This window comes from Clupea harengus, chromosome 6 (genome assembly GCF_900700415.2).
Source record: "Clupea harengus chromosome 6, Ch_v2.0.2, whole genome shotgun sequence".
Taxonomy (NCBI): Eukaryota; Metazoa; Chordata; class Actinopteri; order Clupeiformes; family Clupeidae; genus Clupea; species Clupea harengus.
Genome location: NC_045157.1, coordinates 30,273,352 through 30,292,480, shown reverse-complemented (window position 1 = coordinate 30,292,480; position 19,129 = coordinate 30,273,352). Strand labels below are relative to the sequence as shown.

Sequence of the window (19,129 nt, the reverse complement as noted above, 5' to 3'; positions counted from 1 at the left end):
TGAGGTGAAATGTAAGAACATATTTTTTTTTTTTTGTTATAGGATTGTGATCTGAAATGATCCAGGAAGTACTACCCTGTGACCACTTGGGGATTGATAATCTCAACGTTATCCAATTCCTAAAGACTTTTGGTTTTATTATGTTAAATGCTTGTTGTCAGTATTAGTACTCTCTAGGACCTCTCCCATGTGGCACGCCTTCAAATGTCTGAGCCTTCCAGTGACATGCCATATTTGGGGCACACACAACATTGGCATTGAGGCAGCATTCAATGCTTCATTCTCCCCACTGTTGGTTTATTCCTAATGATGGCAAAAGGCCAGTGGGCCACTGGGGACAGAGCTGATGGTCCGATGGCCTTTTGCTCATTGGTCTTCGGGCGGTCTACTGGTGAGTTACAGACAAACTCCGCCCAGTGTTTTGCCACTCACTTTCAAAATTTTTTTTATCTTTACTAATTTATAGCTATTCAGCAAATGTCAACAACCCTTAACCTTTTTATAGATATTATCAGTGTGGAACGTACTGTTAGTCTTTAATTGACCAAGTCATTTTTCTAGTAGACTATGAGCTTCTTCTGTTTAGTGGTTGATATTTCAAATAAACTATACCAAGGATATGATTTAGAAATTCCAGGAATTGCTAACATTTTATGTTATTTTCTTAATATCCACGCCCAGTTATATTAAAGATGACTGTGGTCCATCAAGTGGCACACCACCAGTGGACTGCCGACCAAAATCCACCGCTGGGCCGATATAAGCTTGCTATCTGGGTATCCACCTGAAAACATTCAAGCAGAAAACCCGCTGGAACAGATAAGCACCCTTGATTTGGGTCTAGCTACCTTAAAGCATACCACGGGACAATGGGACCACTGCACAGTGAAGGAGAGGGTTGTGAAGTGAAGTCAGTAGACACTGATGTGTGGGCCTCCTACATCTGCTGTCCTAGTGCCCAGTAGGAATTCTTCCCACACGCCACTCCACACCGAGTCTACAGACAAGGAAGTAGAACTCGTCAAATTCTCAAGAACCCCACCACACAGGAAGGGCCTTCATGACCCTGATGAATTTCTAGGCATGCCCTTTATGTGGGCAACACCTTAAGCACACTACTATTCTTCCCATACTACACTATAGTAAAATATCCCCTACAAGGTGCTATCTGATAAGAAAGAATGAACAGGAAGGCTTTAATAAACGTGCCATGTGCCATGTACACCCTTAACAGCTTGAAGCCTCTTCTACCATATTATACTCAGGAAAACTTTTGATGTGACAATTTCATGCGATTTCTCCAGGAAGTCAGTCAGAACTGAAAACGGAGCTTTTCAGACATTTGTGCTACATTGAGCTATTTGTGGCAAATCAGAAAAAGTAGACTCAGTAAATGGCTCAGTAAATGAAATAGATGACTTGACAGTGTTGCGCTTGGCTGGTAGGTTTGAGCCATCTGAAGTGTGCAGCAGACGGTGAAGGAAATCTGTCCCAGTCCTCCCTTTGTTTATGGAGTGGTAAGTAGAGGTAGAAAGCCAACCAAACACTGACGCTGTCTCAGACTTGATGGCCAAAATGGCCTTTACTTCCTGTGGTAGGATGCTGCCTCACAGAGTAGGCCACTAATGATTAACCCGATTACAGTGCAGGAAACCAAATAATAGATTACATGTTCAGTATTTATCTATTGAATCAGGGGGTGGAAGTTCTGCGCTTTGCAACTTTAGTTTTTAATTCTAAAGAACAGTCATTTACTTTGTGTTTGTTTGTTTGTATTGTATTGTATTGTGTTGTATATTTTGTGTAAGCACACTGAGAGTCACTTTACCAAGTCAAATTCCTTGTTTGTGCAAACTTACTTGGCCAATAAAACCTGATTCTGATTAACTTGGGAAACAAAAAAGTGGCCTCAACAATATGCTCATGTTGTCATTCGCATTTCATATGACGAACATAGACGGCTGTTCAGGAAATCTTTTTTTAGTGTAATGTTATTTTAATAAGATGTAATTTTATAAGACGTTTGTTCTATAAGCGTAGGCTTATGTTTTAACACATTCATCATTTTGAGGGGGATATTGCGTTGCATCGTCGGGCCACAAGACGTTAGTCTACACTTCATTTTATGCAAAGTAATATTTGCATGTAGCTACAGTAATTCTTGTTATCACATTTCTGTAAACCACGTCGCTACTTGTTCGTCTATTAGAATAAAAACAGCATGGCAATGATTACTTTGAGCTGTAGTCTTCTGTAACAGATAACGCGCTCAAGACATGCCCGTAACGGATCTGTTGGGACACCACACACGATGAGTCTGAATTGCTGAATCGTAAGAACAACAATAAAGAGTCAACATTATGTCTTAATCTTTGCGATGACTATGAGGCTGTTCATATGTAGACACTTACGCATTTATGGCCAAGACAGCGATTTCTAAATTTGTTCCGAACGTGGCTTCTGTGAAAACTAGTTTAAGCTGTCATCTTTCTCACTCCCCAACGTAAACAGCGACCTCTGTGGATACACTATGATGAGGGAGGCAGAACCACAGCGAGCATATGACCAAACGGTTGTTGCGTAGACATGGCAGCAGTCTAAACTAAAGCAGAGCCAGTCACCTGCTCATATTTTCATAATCTCCCGATCGCATGTGAAATATTTAGTGGACCTATTCCTAAAATAAATGTAAGTGAAGCGGGTGTTTTTTGTCTATAAATAAACCACGAGAGAGAGAGAGAGAGAGAGAACACAGTTGCTTTCTGATATGTAAGAATAGGCAAGGCGTCGATCATTTAGCCATGCACCGAAAGTCTTAATATCGGGTGAGCCACTTTTTATTGTGGTAGTAACAGTCACACCGAGAAATCATGAAACCCTCCCGTAAATACCATTGTATAGGACTGTATCCACATTCTCTTTTCTGAACTGTATTCATCTATGGCTCTATGGGTAATATTTCGATATTCATAAAATCTGGCAAAAATTTCTGAGGACGGAGTTTGACAACCGATTGCAAGTAGCCTACGCAAGATGCGCGCGCGTTATTTTAGCTTCCCAACAGCCTAATGTCTTTCTGCTGACCACACCATGCTAAATTGGAACTTTTTTACGTCTTTGTTCTGAATTAGGGAGAATAAAATAAATAACATTTTCTCTGCAGATAACGCCCCGAGGAAATCATGCCGTGACAAAGGAAAACTCCGCGTAAGATCCAATCTTGAAGAGCGTGCCTCCTTATGACTCTTCTCGCCGATACATAATCGTGTTTTGTTCTTATTCACACACGTTGGGTATATGTTTGTAGCCTACTGTAAATGGAATCTGAGCGAAAAGAATTGCTTAGGAATTTAGAAGACCAATCATTTTCCAGTGGGCGTGGTTTAGTCCTCAGCTGTTGTAAACAGTGAGCGCAGTTCCAAACCTAAAGCGGAGACGTTTGTATAAATATGAGACCATTCGTTCCCTGCGCGATCAGAGCCGACACATGTACACATGGTCTCTGTCAGACCTTTTCTCCATCAACTGTCTAAGGCTGCACTTCGCCAAGAAGTTGACAACGATAGGCCTTGCCCTTATGCTACAGGTTGGTCTGTCTTTATGGAGTTTTACCTTATTGGATAGTAAACAATTCAAGATTTATCATTAAGGTTTTTGCCACTAAGTAAAGGCATACATTGCCGTCAAAGCTACAGGTGTTTGTGCAGGGGAAATAGCTGCATTTCACTCGCTGTGGAATACGCTGAGAAGACGCTCCGAGATGTTTGTGAGAACGGCGTTTTAAGACCATTGGTCAAGGTGTGCCTTTTATAATTTGGTAGCCAACCTATTTGGGTCATGCATATTAATGTGTCTCTTTTTCTGAATGAAAGAACATCTTCCTGTCGTTATTCTTAGAACTTCATACTTGTTATTACAGATATTACTGCAGTCGCTTTGTTGCTGGTAACGCATTTTATCAGAAAAAAGCGCAAAACAGGACTACATTCGGTCTACTATCAGGTGCAATCTGACGTGCATATGAATAGACTATATTGTCGTATAAACAAACAAACAAACAAACAAACAAAAAACGTTTCAGCAGAATGGCAATTGTCAGGCATTTAGGTCAGGTACACTCCCATACGTGTGTCCAGACGATGCATTTTCTTGTTCGGCGGCGCGTCCAGTTGATTTTCTTGCTGTTCTGTTGATCGTGCACCTTGCATCCAGCTCGAAGACGCCGGAGATGCAGCGTTGCTCTTAGACCTAGGAGATATTAAGCACCAAGCAAATCTGTCAGGGAATAACTTCCACGACTTTAATGTCCAGTTACTATTGATCTGCTTTGTATGCCATCCACATGCAACATTCAAGATATTATCATCAATTGTGTTGCTGAGATCTTAACAGACTGAGGGTTCATGCTCGATAGATAATCTCGTAGAAGCGCACACCTACCACTATGGCAAATATGCATTCGTCGGGGACCCTCAATCAGATATCCGCGTAGAGTAGAGGTAAGTTTGCTTCTTTTTCCTAATGCATTTATTTATGTGTTTATGCATAATTTGAGTACACGGAGGAATGCATGAGTATATGAACCGCAAGATTGAATCAATACAAGTGTTTTATTATTATTACAATGATTGCCAATTAAAGTAAGAGGAAGATAAAGTTTATGACCTGTCCTGGGGTTTGTAGCATGATCCTAAACTTCATGCACAAGCCTTAGATTGATAATAGTTTCAGAGCTTTACACTTTAGACCGACAGCTTCTGGGAAACTACACTCTTCTGAGATTGTAAAATCAGGTCATCAAACAATCATGGCTTTGGTCATATACTTATGCACTCTCACTGTTCCATAGGCTATATACAGCTGCTGGGATCTATCTCACTGGGGTTGTCTGACCCAGAGTGTGTTTGTATTGGGGCTGAGTGACTCACTGTGGCCTCGGGATTCCTGAGCTGCTGGCTGGCTGGCACGCTCTCTGCCCTGCAGAGCTGTAGTAGGCTACACAGTCAGCCCTGTGCCACCGTGGAGGATTGGGCCCTGAGCCAGACTCCACGGTTTATTTCAGGAAGCTATCACGCTCCCACATACTCTGAAAGGGAAAGGCACACATATTGTTGTGTCCTCACAAGCCTGCTGGCAGGGATGTTGGTTCCTGTCGATTTGGAAATAATAGCTCTTTATATCTTTTGCCCAGAATCTAGTATAGGTTTTTATCCATCCATCAACCATTAAATGGTCTGTGAAATTGTCTCGTGGAGAGGTTCTCTGTCTTTGCAAAGCAATGGATTAATGCAGTTGGGGATATCATTTTGACTTTGCCGTTAGTTAAGAAGTGAAATATAAAAAATCATTACCCAAACACAATGCAATGAGCTAGCAGACTCTAGCAGACTGTGTCAGGTAAAACCTGACTTTATTCTGTCTGATGCTTATTTTAAGACATACATTAAACACCTCAGAGCCAAAATGGCTGGCTCTCCACTGACCCAGTTTCCAAACAGGTGGATGTTGACAGATCTCCTACGGCTGTGTGCATCCTCTTAGGTGCTCGTGTCTCCTCTCCTCTCCTCTCCTCTCCTCTCCTCTCCTCTCCTCTCCGATGCTATTTAGAGGACACAGGGGCTCCTGGCCAGCTCCTCCACCCCCCACGCCAAAGACCCTGCTGTCACTGATGCTGCACATTCATCTTCCTGGTGCCTTACAAATAAGAGAACAGAATAGCTAATTACACTGAAAGTGAATTAGGTGAGATTTGAATATTGAACATTTATTTAAGACAAAGAGATTTCCCCGACAGTGTAATACTGATGGGATTTGTGCTAAGTCTTTAAACTGCAGATCTTGGCATAGAAATAGAAAACAGGCTGTGATCTCTCTTTGTCAGCCAGCTGTGGAATCAGGATGATTTGTCCTGAAGTTACAACACTCAACTGTAACAACTGCTATTCTTATGGAGCATGGCAATAGATGTTTTAGTCAAAAAGGGAAACAAATAGCTTTGTGGATTATCGCATAAATATATTTGGCTTATAGTTCTCTGTGTGGATGCCTTTGTGCCATCTGAGCTGGCGTGTGTCTGTCTGCTTAGAGCCAGTGGTGAGGGAATGTTCCAGATGCTGTCTAAGTATTAAATGAGTGACCGCTGATTCATTGTAGGTTATCCTGGATCGACGTGGAGATCAGATGAAAATTCTGGCAGAGGGAAGAGGCTCGCTTGCAGCGTGCCAAGTTATGTGTTGTGACAGGCATACCTCATTACGTGCATGTGGGAAGGCTTGACGCTTGTTGATGCCGTTAATAGGATGACAGGGAATAACACGAGAAACATGACTAACCGGACCCAAACAGAATTCCTCCTTGGCTCTCCAACTATTGGGGTCTATTTTGGAAAGCTGCATTTGTAGAGCAGAAACCTAAATCTGCACTTGCCGTTTGTTTGTGGCTCTACAGACGTGAATCAGCACTAACAATCATAATGCCAGATGAGGATGTCCAATCAAGTGACAGTAACAACGGCAATGACCTTTCCACTGCGTGGCCCAAATGTTCGTTTTGGCAGCTGCCAAAAAAATCAATCGTATGCAGGACTCTGGAAAGACACGCCTCTGAGAAAGTAAAAAACATGTCATTTCAGTAAATTGGAGAAGTACACGAGAAGACACGTTTCAACCTGAGCTTCCTTTAGCAGCCATGGAGGGACATTCTTGTTGTGTACAGAATACAGGTGTACTGGGTGTGCCTAGTGCAAAGAACACAGAGAGATTTGACCAAAATATACAGAAGTACATACTAGTACAGAGGTACATACTAGTACAGAAGTACATAATAGTAAAGAAGTACATACTAGTATACACAGGTATGCACAGAGGCAGTTGTTAGAACAACCAAGAAAAGTATACAACTACTACAGTATGTTTTACTTCTCAGAGGGAATTAACATTATGTATCCCTACATGCATGTATAGACAGGGGAAACAAATACACTTGTGGACACAGCTTGCCTATCACCTCATACGGGATAGATCAATGATTCATACTTATCCTAAATGGGCAAAGAGTGAGCGCAAATATGCTGAGATGCTCAAGGTCGTGAATTTGCTGGGGAAACTGCTGAAAGCATCACTCTTAGTCAAACACGAATCTCTGCTGACACAACGCGCATGTGTCACTCTTCACATCTGTCAAAGCCCCAGTAATTCATCGTCTGTCAGACATCCCGCATGGGGCCGCTTCAGTCACTCATGTTGACGTTACACATGAAAGGATCCCTGGGCCAATTGGAGAGAGAGAGAGAGAGAGAGAGCTCCAACTGTTTTCCTTTGGAAAAAACAAAGAGAGTGAAGGTATTTAGCACAATAAATCAGGGTTGGCGATGCTTTGTTGCCAGTGGTCTCCGCCACTGAGCGCGGTTGGAACGCCACCGTGCCAAAGCGATGCCATTTCCCACTATCAGCTGGAAGCACTGCAGTGAAATGGAATGGAGAGAATGGCCTGGGCTCTGAGGCGCACACAGAGGAGAGGAGTGACAGCAGAGCGGGTCATTTAGAGAGAGGAGAGAACACCTGCTCCTCACCTGTAATATACGACTGTAGTCAGAGAGGAAGAGAGATGGTTTAAGTCCTAATAAGAGGAACTGAGAGCCACCTGTGATAATCCTGCGTTGCGGATACTGCACGCCACGGGCTATTAAATCTTGTGTAGGTGCCTAGTGCCATCTCCATTTGGCCAGGTTTGCAGCTCAGGGGAGCAGCATTCATCTGGTGGAGGTGGGGCACAGAATGTAAAGGAGCACTGTTGGACCCCCTTATCAGAACCAGCATCTTGAGGGGAGGGTTGGGGGAAACCACCTGGTGGTGCTCCGAAATGAAACCATATGTCTGAAGACTCTCTGGGCGCCCCGGCGTGTCTGGAAAGTACACACTAGCACTGGGTCCAGATCACACGTGAGCCAAGTACCAAACGGGCTGTGTTGTTCACGCCGAGTGTGTCTTGGTGTTTGTGCCGGTGTTTGTGCATCGACACAGCATTGTGAGGCTGAATAATTTATGATGGAGACGGCGAACAGAGCTGAGAAAAGAGAGTTGCTGTTGTTGTGTAATTTATAGAACATGAAATGGCACTGGCTTTTCAAGTATTGGCCATGTGAGTTTCAGCTTTGTGTTTTTGTTTTTCCAGTCGTGCTCCTTTTAAAAAAAAAGATTCCATGGCGCGTCTGAACATAGTAAACAATCAAGCAGCAGAATCCCATTGAGAATACGAGCTTCAGTATTCTTTCAAAAAAAGCCAACTCGGCAAATATTTGATCATTTCACGACGTCTTTGTGCTTCAGATCAGATGCTTGGCGATGATTACCAGGCTACGTGGAAAAACTCCTGCCTGAATCCATTTGAAACAAAGAATTGCACAACCAGAGCCAAACAAAAACAAACAGGTCTCACAGTCAGGTTGACCCGATGTTCTTCTCACGGTTACAACCCTCGGAGTTACGTATGTTTTATTTTCTTGGAGTTTAGGCCCATTCCGCAGAGAACACATGCTGGAGGCCATCCTGTGCTGAAGGAGTGTGTCTCAGTTTGTAGACCACTTTCCCTGCAGGATGTTGTGGCTCACGTCTCAGCTGCCACCTCTTGACCTTGGGGTCATGTTTAGGTTGGCTTTTTGTATTGCAACAAACAGTGCAGTAGTTTGGCTGAGGGTCGGTTGAACCCTTGTTGTGAGTTAGGAGAGTCTCAAACATTACATTGCGAATAGTTGTATAAAACTGCACTTGTCTCATACATTGCTTGGTGCAGTCAATTGCAAGGCGTATAATTGTTCTCTCGGCACAGTCATAACTGATTGGAGTACCTCTCACTAGATGGGAACAGACAGTGCTGGCTGTCCTTGTCCCTGTCATAACAAGACACTCCGCTCCAGATATTGACATGACTATCAGCCAAATTTCTTACAGAGTTCCGTTTTGAAGTTATATTCTTCTTATTATTTGTCAAATGTTCAGAAATTCATGAGCATGTGATGTAAGGGATCAATGGATGACTCCATATGAGTCAAGTGTTTATCTTTAACGGCACAAGGTAGCAATGTTCTGGTGCTTTGGCTGGTTACTCTCCTCAAATTGAAGAAGCCTGCGAGTAATTGATCCTCAGTCCTCTCCCTCTGTTTTAAGTTTCCTCAGATGTTTAAATAAGCACAGACGCATGTCACTCATTTTATCAGTCTGGCATCTGTTTGTCTGGAGATGATTAGCAGTGATTTGCTTTGCTTAGAACTGCCGTTGTGTCTGTCAACAGTGTGAGAGCATCCAGGGCCATCGGGAAGTATGTCTTGAAACCTTCAACCTTCTCTGTCTTTTAAATGATTTAAAATGGAGAAGGTAATAGATGAGGCGTTGATCTGTCAACAGTGAAACATCTGCACACGGGTCATTGTCGGGTTATGTGCACCAGTAGATGAAGTTTGAATACGTCTATAGTACATGAGCTAAGGTCTTTGCCAGTTATGCAATAGCCCTTGGACTAGAATCAGAAATACTTTTGCTTAAGAATCCTTGGAAGCTCCCACATTTACTCTGGCCGTAGTGTGGTGTTTTCATGTAGCACAAGTGACTGATTGATTACAGTCCAAAGAAATTTCAGGGTTTACAATATGTCAGGGCAAGAGTGTCCCGCACTATATTTGAAATTGTGTCTATAGGTTGTATATATTCAATTTGACTTGTGCTTATGTTTAAAGCATAACGAATTCTGGATTAAAAAAATTACTCAAACAGATTGAAAATTAATTTTATCCCAATGTAATTGGTTGGGGGGGGGGGGGGGGGGGGGTGTAATTAATTAGAAAATGCTTCACAATGTTTTGTAGCATCAGTGGAACTTCAGCCCAGCATACCCTACATGCAGTGGCAAGAATGATCAGTCAGCTTTCTGCCAGGGAGAGATTAAGGAGGAGTGAAGGAGGAGGGGAGGCGGGCTCCGAGTCCACTGGCCTGTGAAGCTCATGCCACTGACCTGAGATTAAACAGGCCTTTATTTTGGACCACACTGTCCATCAGTTTGATGTTTCCCATCTGTCTGATTCGGCACAGACTAATTATTAGGAACAGAGGCTAGACAGCCAGGCCTCTTGTCCAGCTTCAAACCGGTTTTCCATCTCAGAAATCACCTGAATATGGAACATATCAGGCAACGTCCTCTCCTGGAGAAGGGCCTTGGCTTCTGGTCAGCGAACCGAGGAATGAACGTTTATGGATGACTGAAAGTCTTAAAGTTGCATTGATTTTAGGGTCAGTTTCTATGCAGGACTATGAATAATGGAATGACTATGAGTGAAAAATGAATGTGAATAACTGTCAGTGATTGCATGTAGGGCTATTTGAGTAAACCTGCCAGACTATGATCATTTATTCAAGGGCACACGATGATTTAAGTACCATGCGTAGCACCAACATAATGAATGTAACGTAACGAAAATGAATAGATCGTCCACCCGGTTTCAGCTACAGTAGGAAATTGATATATAACCACTTACATACTTCTACGCATACCTCTGAGTGCGTGTACAGGTTAACCTGAAGTGATAAACAACTGCTTTAACAATTTGTGTAGCATCTGCTTATCATTTTAATCTTTTTAAAGTTCTGGAAGATGGATCAGCCACCCAAATTACATTTTTTGTTATAAAATGCTGACCTTCTGTCATCTGTTTCCGTATCTATCTGCAAAATCAATCTCCATTAAAAACTCTACCCCAGGAACACTTTATGTGAATTTAATGGGCCATACGAGAATTTGTAATCATCCAGTAATGGCAATAATTTGCCATTTACAAGTTTTAAAGTGTCTGTCAGTGTCTTTATAATTTGACTTAAAGAACACATGCTGCTCTGGAAGATAATTGTCTCTTGCCAGAGACGGTTGTTTGTTTTCCATTAGCCTCTGATAAAATCATTTGGGTGGTGGGCATGCTGGCTTATTTTTATTTGTTGTCATGTTTTCCTGGATTTTGAACACCCCTCGGTGAGCAATAAAAGCATTCCGTGTGAGGATGAATGAGAGTCGTGGTGGCTGTGCACATGATGCCACTGCGTCTGCAGGTGCCACAGTGAGTCGGGCTAATCCCTCCTCCTCGTCCCCCTCCGCTGATGGCCTTCTCGCGTGCTACCAGTCGTGTGAACCTTCCTCCCCGGGCCATTCGCTTGGCTTTCTTAATCACATTCCGCAGGACTGACACATTTTCCTCGTGGATGTTGTTACAGACGAGTCTAATGGCCACCTGCCTTGTGTCTTGTTTCGGCTTTCAGCACCATACCTCACTGGGTTGCCAGATAGGCCAAATGAGCAAGGCGCATTGAACTGTGGGCAAAGAAAATGATGTCATCTTCAGAGCCTGTGAGTAGGACTGGTCTCATGTGGCCGAAGATTCCATCTGCCTTCCCCAAAATAAGTGCCTTCATGTATCAGGCTTGAAGGGCATAAATGTCATGTAATAACAAAGGCTGAAGTTGAAGACTTCCATGCCTGTCTCAGGGTTCCTGAGAGGTTATTCATGAGCCAATAAAATAAGTGCCCATTTAAAGGAGGATGTGGCAAGTGTGATGGCCAACGAGAAATTATTTGATGATTTGATGTAAGCCAATGCAATTCCCTCCATATGTCTCTTCTATAAAACTGATTGCATGATTTCAAACACATGTACTTCAGACAGCAAATTGCCAGAAGAAAACTGTGAATTTGGGACAGTGCTCAAGTCTGCTGCACATGAGCTGTAATCTCATATTTGTCAGTTATTGTGTAAGACTTTAGCCCAGTTGGAATTCTGAATCAGCGATGACACACACAGTATTTTATCCAGGACAACGTGTTTGCATAGCTCCCTGGCCAAAACTTTTCCATGCAAGAGGCAAGAAAACTCACAGGCATTTTATGATGCAATGGGGCATATTATGTGGATACAATTTTATCCATACAAAATGATGCAGATATGTATGTATAGTCTTGCCCATGTCTCTGTCTATATATGTCTCTCTATACATATATATTATTGTTATGCTTATATATGAATATGCTTCACTCAAAAGTTATGCCATTTCTTAAAGCTCCTAAACACTTTTGCAATTACAATAATGAGCAGTCATTTAAATAAAAGCCTTGAATTAATTGGAGCCTCAGCTAGAAGAGCTCAGGGGGGAAAAGAAGCTCATTCTGAAAGAAAGGTGAGATGGTCACCTCAAGTCCCCTGGCACACCGCACCAATTTGCAAAGCTTTGGAGATTGAATTGAATATGTTCCCTTTGTCTGTGCATTTCTGCGCATTACTTTTGAACAGGGCTGTGATTTATTGTTATCCGGCAAGGAGATCAGCCTGCTCTTTCAGCTCGTCTTGAAATAGATGGACGCCGGTCACAAGAGGTTATGGAAAGCAAGGACAAAGCTCGCCCATATTGTTTTTGTCAAGAGCAGATTAGGGAACACTAGCATATTGAGTTGATTTTAATGGAAAATTAAAAATGTATGAATGAGGTTTTTGCTGCCCTTATCTCTCTCGTTTTTAAGTTTTTATCCTTCACCTCTTAAGTCGCGACAAATGTAGGAGAAGGTTCACAAACAAGTCTTCTTGACCTTATTTTAATACATTGAGCTATAACACCAAATTAAATTTTCAGTTTTAAAACACAGACTGGTTCTTTGCTGTGATGGAAGATGCAATGCAAGATACAAGAAGATGAATCTAATTTAAATAATCTCCTCATGACTGAAACCCTACACTGAATGCTAAAGAAATCTCTCGTCTCCCAGGCTCCATTTTCTGTATGGAGTCTATGCCTATTGCCTAGGAATATATTTTAGGCTCCCCGTTTTCTTAACAAATTCAGAGCTTGTTCAGAGTCTTGTTTGAGTCATAGTCCTGCTTATAAACCCAATGCTTCTGGCCTGGAGCCCTTTGCTTGACTGCTTCCTGATGTCTCTCTCTCACACACAGACACACACTCTCTCTCTCTCTCTCTCTCTCTCTCTCTCTCTCTCACACACACACACTCTCTCTCTCTCTCTCACACACACACACACACACACACTCTCTCTCTCTCTCTCTCTCTCTCTCTCTCACACACACACACACACACACACACTCTCTCTCTCTCTCACCCTCTCCCTCATGAAAGTGGAGAAAGGTAGGTGATGGGTGCAATTACCTCCACTTTTGGCAAAGCCAAGCTGGCCCCATGCCAAGTAGTATCTCACTGTTAATCAGCTCAAGACAGTGTTGTCTGTCTGTGTGCTGAACACAAAAAGACACCCAATGACCCGGGTGACCTCTGACCTCTGAGGACACTTGGAACTCCTCCATCACTACTGCCTGGTGCAGGCCAACTGACCAACTCTTTTTGTCGCTCCACATGGCAGGGTAGGTTACATTTAAGTATTTGTGAATAATGACGCTGTTTCATAGTTTCACAGGTCCTGCCTCCAGAGTGTGTATTCCCCCTGTCCTTGCTGGCGATACAGCGCTCACGTGGTGCTGTCCCATGTGGAATGTGGGTTAGGGCAGGCAGTGAATGGGGCTTTAGCTCTCGTGGCCAAGGCCACAGAGCCTCTTTGAGAGTGAGCAGCAGGTCGGCAGTAGTGTTGGTGAGCAACAGCTGAGAGAGTGTGGGGCTTGTCTCGGAGGGAGAGATAGAGGGAGAGAGAGAGGGAGAGAGAGAGAGAGAGAGAGAGAGAGAGAGAGAGAGAGAGAGAGAGAGAGAGAAGGGAGAGTCCATTCAGATGCACTGTCAGTTTTGTCCCAGTTTTGGATGGACGTCTATTTTCCACATCCAGTGTTAAGAATTCTCCGGCGCCTCCTTGGCTCTGGTTTCATCTGCTGCGGAACTGGAGCTGAAACTATTTGATTTGTTCATTTAACACAATTTTTTATGACATCTGCATGTAAGTATTCGCTTGTGCTTCGGCCAACAATGCAGTCCCAGGGCCATGGAAGTATTTGTAAATTGCACGGAGAATGTATTTATGGGGTTACTTACAAGGGGAAAAGTTCATACTGTTCTCGATTTTCACCTTCTGCTTTTGGAGTCAAAGACATTTTAAGGTCATTGTCTGTTGCCAGGGGACCACAGTCCACATTCTTGTTGAGTTGCTCAAGTTCAGATTAGATGTGAAATGTAGAGCATCTTTGAAGTCCTCCCAAGGTGAAATACAACAACTGGGTTTGCTGGGTTTGAGATGCAAGCTCATCATAGGCACATTGTGCAGTTTCTAGGATTTGCTAATTATATTCGTCTGCCAAAAATGCTGCATTCCTTGAGTTGCCAATGGTATCAGTGTGAGCACAGTCTTGCACTCTCTTTTCTTATTTCATTTTTTCCATCTCCTTGTTGCCTCTCCAAAGCTGTAGTTCTGTAGGTCGGTAATTGTGTACATTTGACTTTCATGATATCCAAACGAGGTTTGAACTTCACTTCAAATGAACTGGCCTTTCAAAGTGGCAAAGTCAAAAACCTTTCCGACATTGAGTTGCGATGGTCTCATAAAACGCTGCTGGATTGGAGCCTGCTGCGCTAATTATGTGAAAATGACTGCCGCCTCCATCTCCTCGCCATCAGCGCGGAAGAAAAGCTCGTCCCACTGTGCTGCGTGTGTGTGTGCCACCTCAGGTGTGTGCTGCGTGTGTGTGCCACCTCAGGTGTGTGTGCTGCGTGTGTGTGTGCTGCGTGTGTGTGTGCCACTCCATCTCAGCCCTGTAATTAGGCGTCTACAGGTGCAGCAACAACAGCGCAGCACACTTAGAACAATGACTGACGCACATTCACTCTGCTATGTAATCTGAGTTAAACACGAGCAGGAGAGAGAACACCACTACAGTTCCTCTCAGGCTCTTTTGTTCAGTGCCCCATACCGCAACCCTCCATCCACACTGGCAACCCTCCAGGCCATACTGACATCCGCCACCCCTCAAACCCCCCGTCAGAACAGACATACAGGCTGACATCCGCCGCCCCTCACACCCCCCGTCAGAACAGACATACAGGCTGAACTTTCTCTCTGCCTGCTTTGTGCCGGTGGTCAGTTGTGGTCTCCATATGGCCAGTCCAATGGGGGATGGGGGGGATTGGGCATTTTCAGTTTGGAGAAAAGTCATGCCTGCAAGAACAGGGTCAAATGCTGTTTGTTCCTCCCACAAAATGCTGTCTAGCACTTTAAGTATTTTTTCTGTGGGACCGCAGGCCAGGTCATGGACGGTTTTCAATGGCTGCTGTCTGTGGCCCAGACAAAAAGACATAAAATTATACATTTTAATCGCAGCACTTGTGGTTTTGTCCTGTTTCCCACTTGTCTGACCACAGGGTGGTTTGTCAGCATGCTGCCCGCTGCTCTCGGCTGTGAAGTTGAGCTGCTCATTGGTCAACACAGCTCCTTTTGTGATGAGCTGAGGGGAATGTGTTCTTTGGCAATGAGCACCAATGTTATCCTGGACCTGGGGAATCTAATTCGGCCCTGTCAGTCCACAGGGTCCAGAATACCCTGTCAGTGGCTTCCCTTCCAGGGGCCACAGCCTGAGATGGCCAGACAGACCGCATTAAGATGGCACATAACGGACCGATATCAATGCTGAATGCAAGTGCTGAATGTGGTGTATCAAATTGTGGCGATCCCACCTGCTTTTTTGCACTTCAGGTTTCCTGTTATTTTGCGGTTATTTTAAGGTGTGAGTCAACAGTCAAAGAACTGTACACAGGTGTATTTTTAAATTCCCACCCTTTGCTCCTTCCTACATCTCACAGAACCACACTGGTGAAGCCACATTGCTTTCGTAAACAGCTGATATTGTCATTTCTGCACAGAAGTTTATTATTGTCAGAAAATCTATGACCTACAATAAACTCTTGAGCTGAGAATTGTATCATAGCACCCAAGAACACAAATATGATTCCGACATATGGAAAGGCAAAAAGAAGAAGAATAGAATGCCTGGCCCACTTGCGGTTCGTTTTCTCACTAACTATGCCATCACCCAGCACATTGCTTCACCATATAAAGAGACCCTTAATAAGCTAATCCTCAAGGAATCTGTCTGGCCAGCCCGTGGGAGTCCTCATTCTGAGGAGTCCTTTTCTCTTGAGTTTAGCGCGAGAGCTTTGTAGGAGGTTTCTGGCTTTTGTCTGCGTCTGGTTCTGGAGAATGCGTTGTGTCTGCGTGGGAAAGCTCGGCGGAGTGGGTGTGCCAGGGCCACTGGAGCAGTGGGTGTAACTGCCAGTCCCCACCTCTGGAGGCCCCCTGGGGGAGGGTGGCGATGGAAGGAAAGGGAAGGGAAGGGATGGGACTGGGGTGGAACAAGATGAGATGGGAGAAAGGGCGCGCTTTTGGGCCAAACGGCACAGACACGTCAAACTGTAACAAACACAAAAACATCTTGTGGTGTAAAGCAAGAGCCGCGCAAAAACCCGTGGAGGTCATACCAGGAGCGGAAGCTATCCGATCGATTCTTCATGAAAGTATAATGAAGATCCAAGATCCACAATACTGTCTGAGCCAATCTTGGCGGCGTGCAAAACATGGAGCTGTGAGCGGCTCTGGGCGGTGGCAGTGTTGGTAGGAGGATAACTGTTGAACTCCATCACCCCTCCCGTTCGTTGCCAATGATATACGGCCACCCCGTATTGAGAAAAGAGGCTCCGAGTGGCAGGGACAAATGTGATTATTTGTTTCAGTCAAATCAAATCGATTCTTCATCTTCTCCCCAGTAATTTGTTTGCTGAATCAGAGCATAAATATTTATCAATTGTGATGTTCAGGCAACCGTGCTTATCGTTGCTTAGAAAGTGTAAGGAGAGCAAGAAAACACACAGTCATGTTCCAAAGAACATGGCACTACAGGCAACAGACACAGACTTCATTGTCTGGGGGCAGACGATAACAGATAAAGGACACAGACTTTTGTTTGGCCTAGCAGCTCAGTTCTCTGGCTTTGGTTTCAGTCGGTCACTGTGGAGCAGCCAAACTGTTATCGACAAAGGTGGATCATTGTTCAGTTCTCTTACACACAGAATGGATCCTTCTTGTTCGTGCCAGGATTAGCCAGGGTTGTCCATCTTCTGTCTTGTGATTGTTTTTAGTCGACGGCAGCGAATATTTCCAATCATTACTGTGCACACAACCCAGACATTTCAAGCGCTCTCAGTAGCAAATGTAAATGTACTCAATGGAATCTGCTACCACGGGCCACTGAATGTTGTGACATTTTTAAACAGTTAGTTGAAAATACACCTGGTATTTATTTGACTTTTTTAATGCATTTTTAAAAGCAAAGGAGTTGAGTTTCGACTTGTCTTGCAGCAAAGCTTACCCTGAGATAGGATTACGTAATATGTTTTTAAATTTTTTTTTTAAATCGAGATTCGGTACACTGAAACGGGATAACCTGAGAGTCCTGGCGGCAAGCACTGACACGTCACTTAAATTAGACATCGCCTGCAAAAAATGCCAACAATGCAGCGATAGAAACACATTTTTGTGCTGCTCGTCACTGTTTCGACATCATTATGTATGGCAGGGTGTAGCGTGATGACAAAGTGTTCATTGCCAACAGTTTGATCTGTGTTGTGCTCTTACCACACACACCCAAATATGTGTATGAGTAGGAAGTGAATGCATAAATATAGCAGACGGCTCTCGTAGACGCCCAGATTTGTCAGTTATGTCATGTGAGCCCTCACTGGTGCATCATTTGGAGCCCTGCTCTCTACTCATCTTTTCCATCTTTTCAAGTCAACACCCAGACTCTTCATTTGGACTCCAAGCTGTAATTATGGAAGTCCAGTCTGGGGCAGACCACCTGCTTTGGGTCGGTGCATCTCTGTGACCTAGTTTACACTGAGCCGTTTGAAATGTGAAATATGGTGTTTGAAGACAGAGTACTGCAAACACAACAGTTGTGTTCATGTGCACAGCACTTTTAAAACTCAGAACGCAGATCCTTTCAAATTCAATTAGGAGGCACATGGCCTTGAATGTTGCGAATATTAAACAGAGGAACGTTCTCTCTCTCTCTCTCTCTTTCTCTCTTTCTCTCTCTTTCTTTCTCTCTCTCTCTCACTCACTCTCTCTCACACACACACACACACACACACACACACACACACACATCACAAACTAGAATATATGTGTTGTGTTCTTGTAGTTTGCATTCTGAGCATGGGGGCATCATATATGCTGTATAAATGAAATTGAAGTGAGGTATTGGATCTTTTAAATGAAAAAAGGAAGGGAGACGCTGAGGGCCCTGCCAATGAATCATGTATTCCGTTTGAAAGGAGCACTTCTGCCCTTGTGCAGAGCAACTTCTAAATCTCCATAAAAAAGCTGTTGCCTGGTGGCATGCTTGGCAGTTCCCTCAACTCACTGTCTTGGACAGCAGGCTCCATACTCTCTTTCTGTCTCTCTCTCCCTCTTTCTTTCTGCCTCTATATATATTGTATATACTGTATATACTGTATCCCCCCACCTACCACAGTACTATTGGCGGTCCATATAGACCCGGTCAGATGGAGGTGTCCCACTAACTATATAGGGAGTTGTTACATACATCAGTGGAATATTGCGCCCCTCATGTGAGAAGAATTTGAATGACCAACGCAGAGAAGCCAGAAAGAGTTTCTCTCTCCCCATGATAAGACCCCAGCATTGGGCTCACAATTCAAATGGCCCCTGGCTCATCATCTCTCACCACATGACACTATTTTAAAGTCACCCTTTATGGGGACTGCACCAAATTGGAAATGCATTCTGAGATTTTCCGGCGGTGCCGTGTGCCGTTGCTCCATGTGTTTTCGGTATACCGTTCTGATTTCTGCGTCTCGACGCGAATGAAAAGACCATTGGCAGAGTTTCTGTGCAGATCTTTTGTAAATGTAATGTAGAAATGCAAAAAAAAACATTCCTGTCAGGGCAAGAAAACTCCGGGTCCGTCATTTCTTTCTCTCCACAACCACTCTTGCATTCCACTTAAACAAAAATGGTCTTCCATCCCTTTTCACATAATAACAGGGGCAACGAATGGGCAAAATAAGTAATTACGATCTTGTATTGCGAGGTTGTTTTCAGCGGGGAAAGGACACAGATAACCCTGTCTAAAATAAAT

General features: G+C 43.8%; 1 protein-coding gene across 1 annotated transcript in view; it reads left to right on the top strand.

The window, feature by feature from the left end:
- Positions 1-3,804: 3,804 nt before the first annotated feature.
- Positions 3,805-19,129, top strand: part of LOC122132974 (cell migration-inducing and hyaluronan-binding protein-like) — a 65,240-nt gene continuing 49,915 nt past the window's right edge. Inside the window, 1 exon segment of the mRNA XM_042708105.1 lies at positions 3,805-4,499. The gene's annotated coding sequence lies outside the window, so the exon portion shown is untranslated.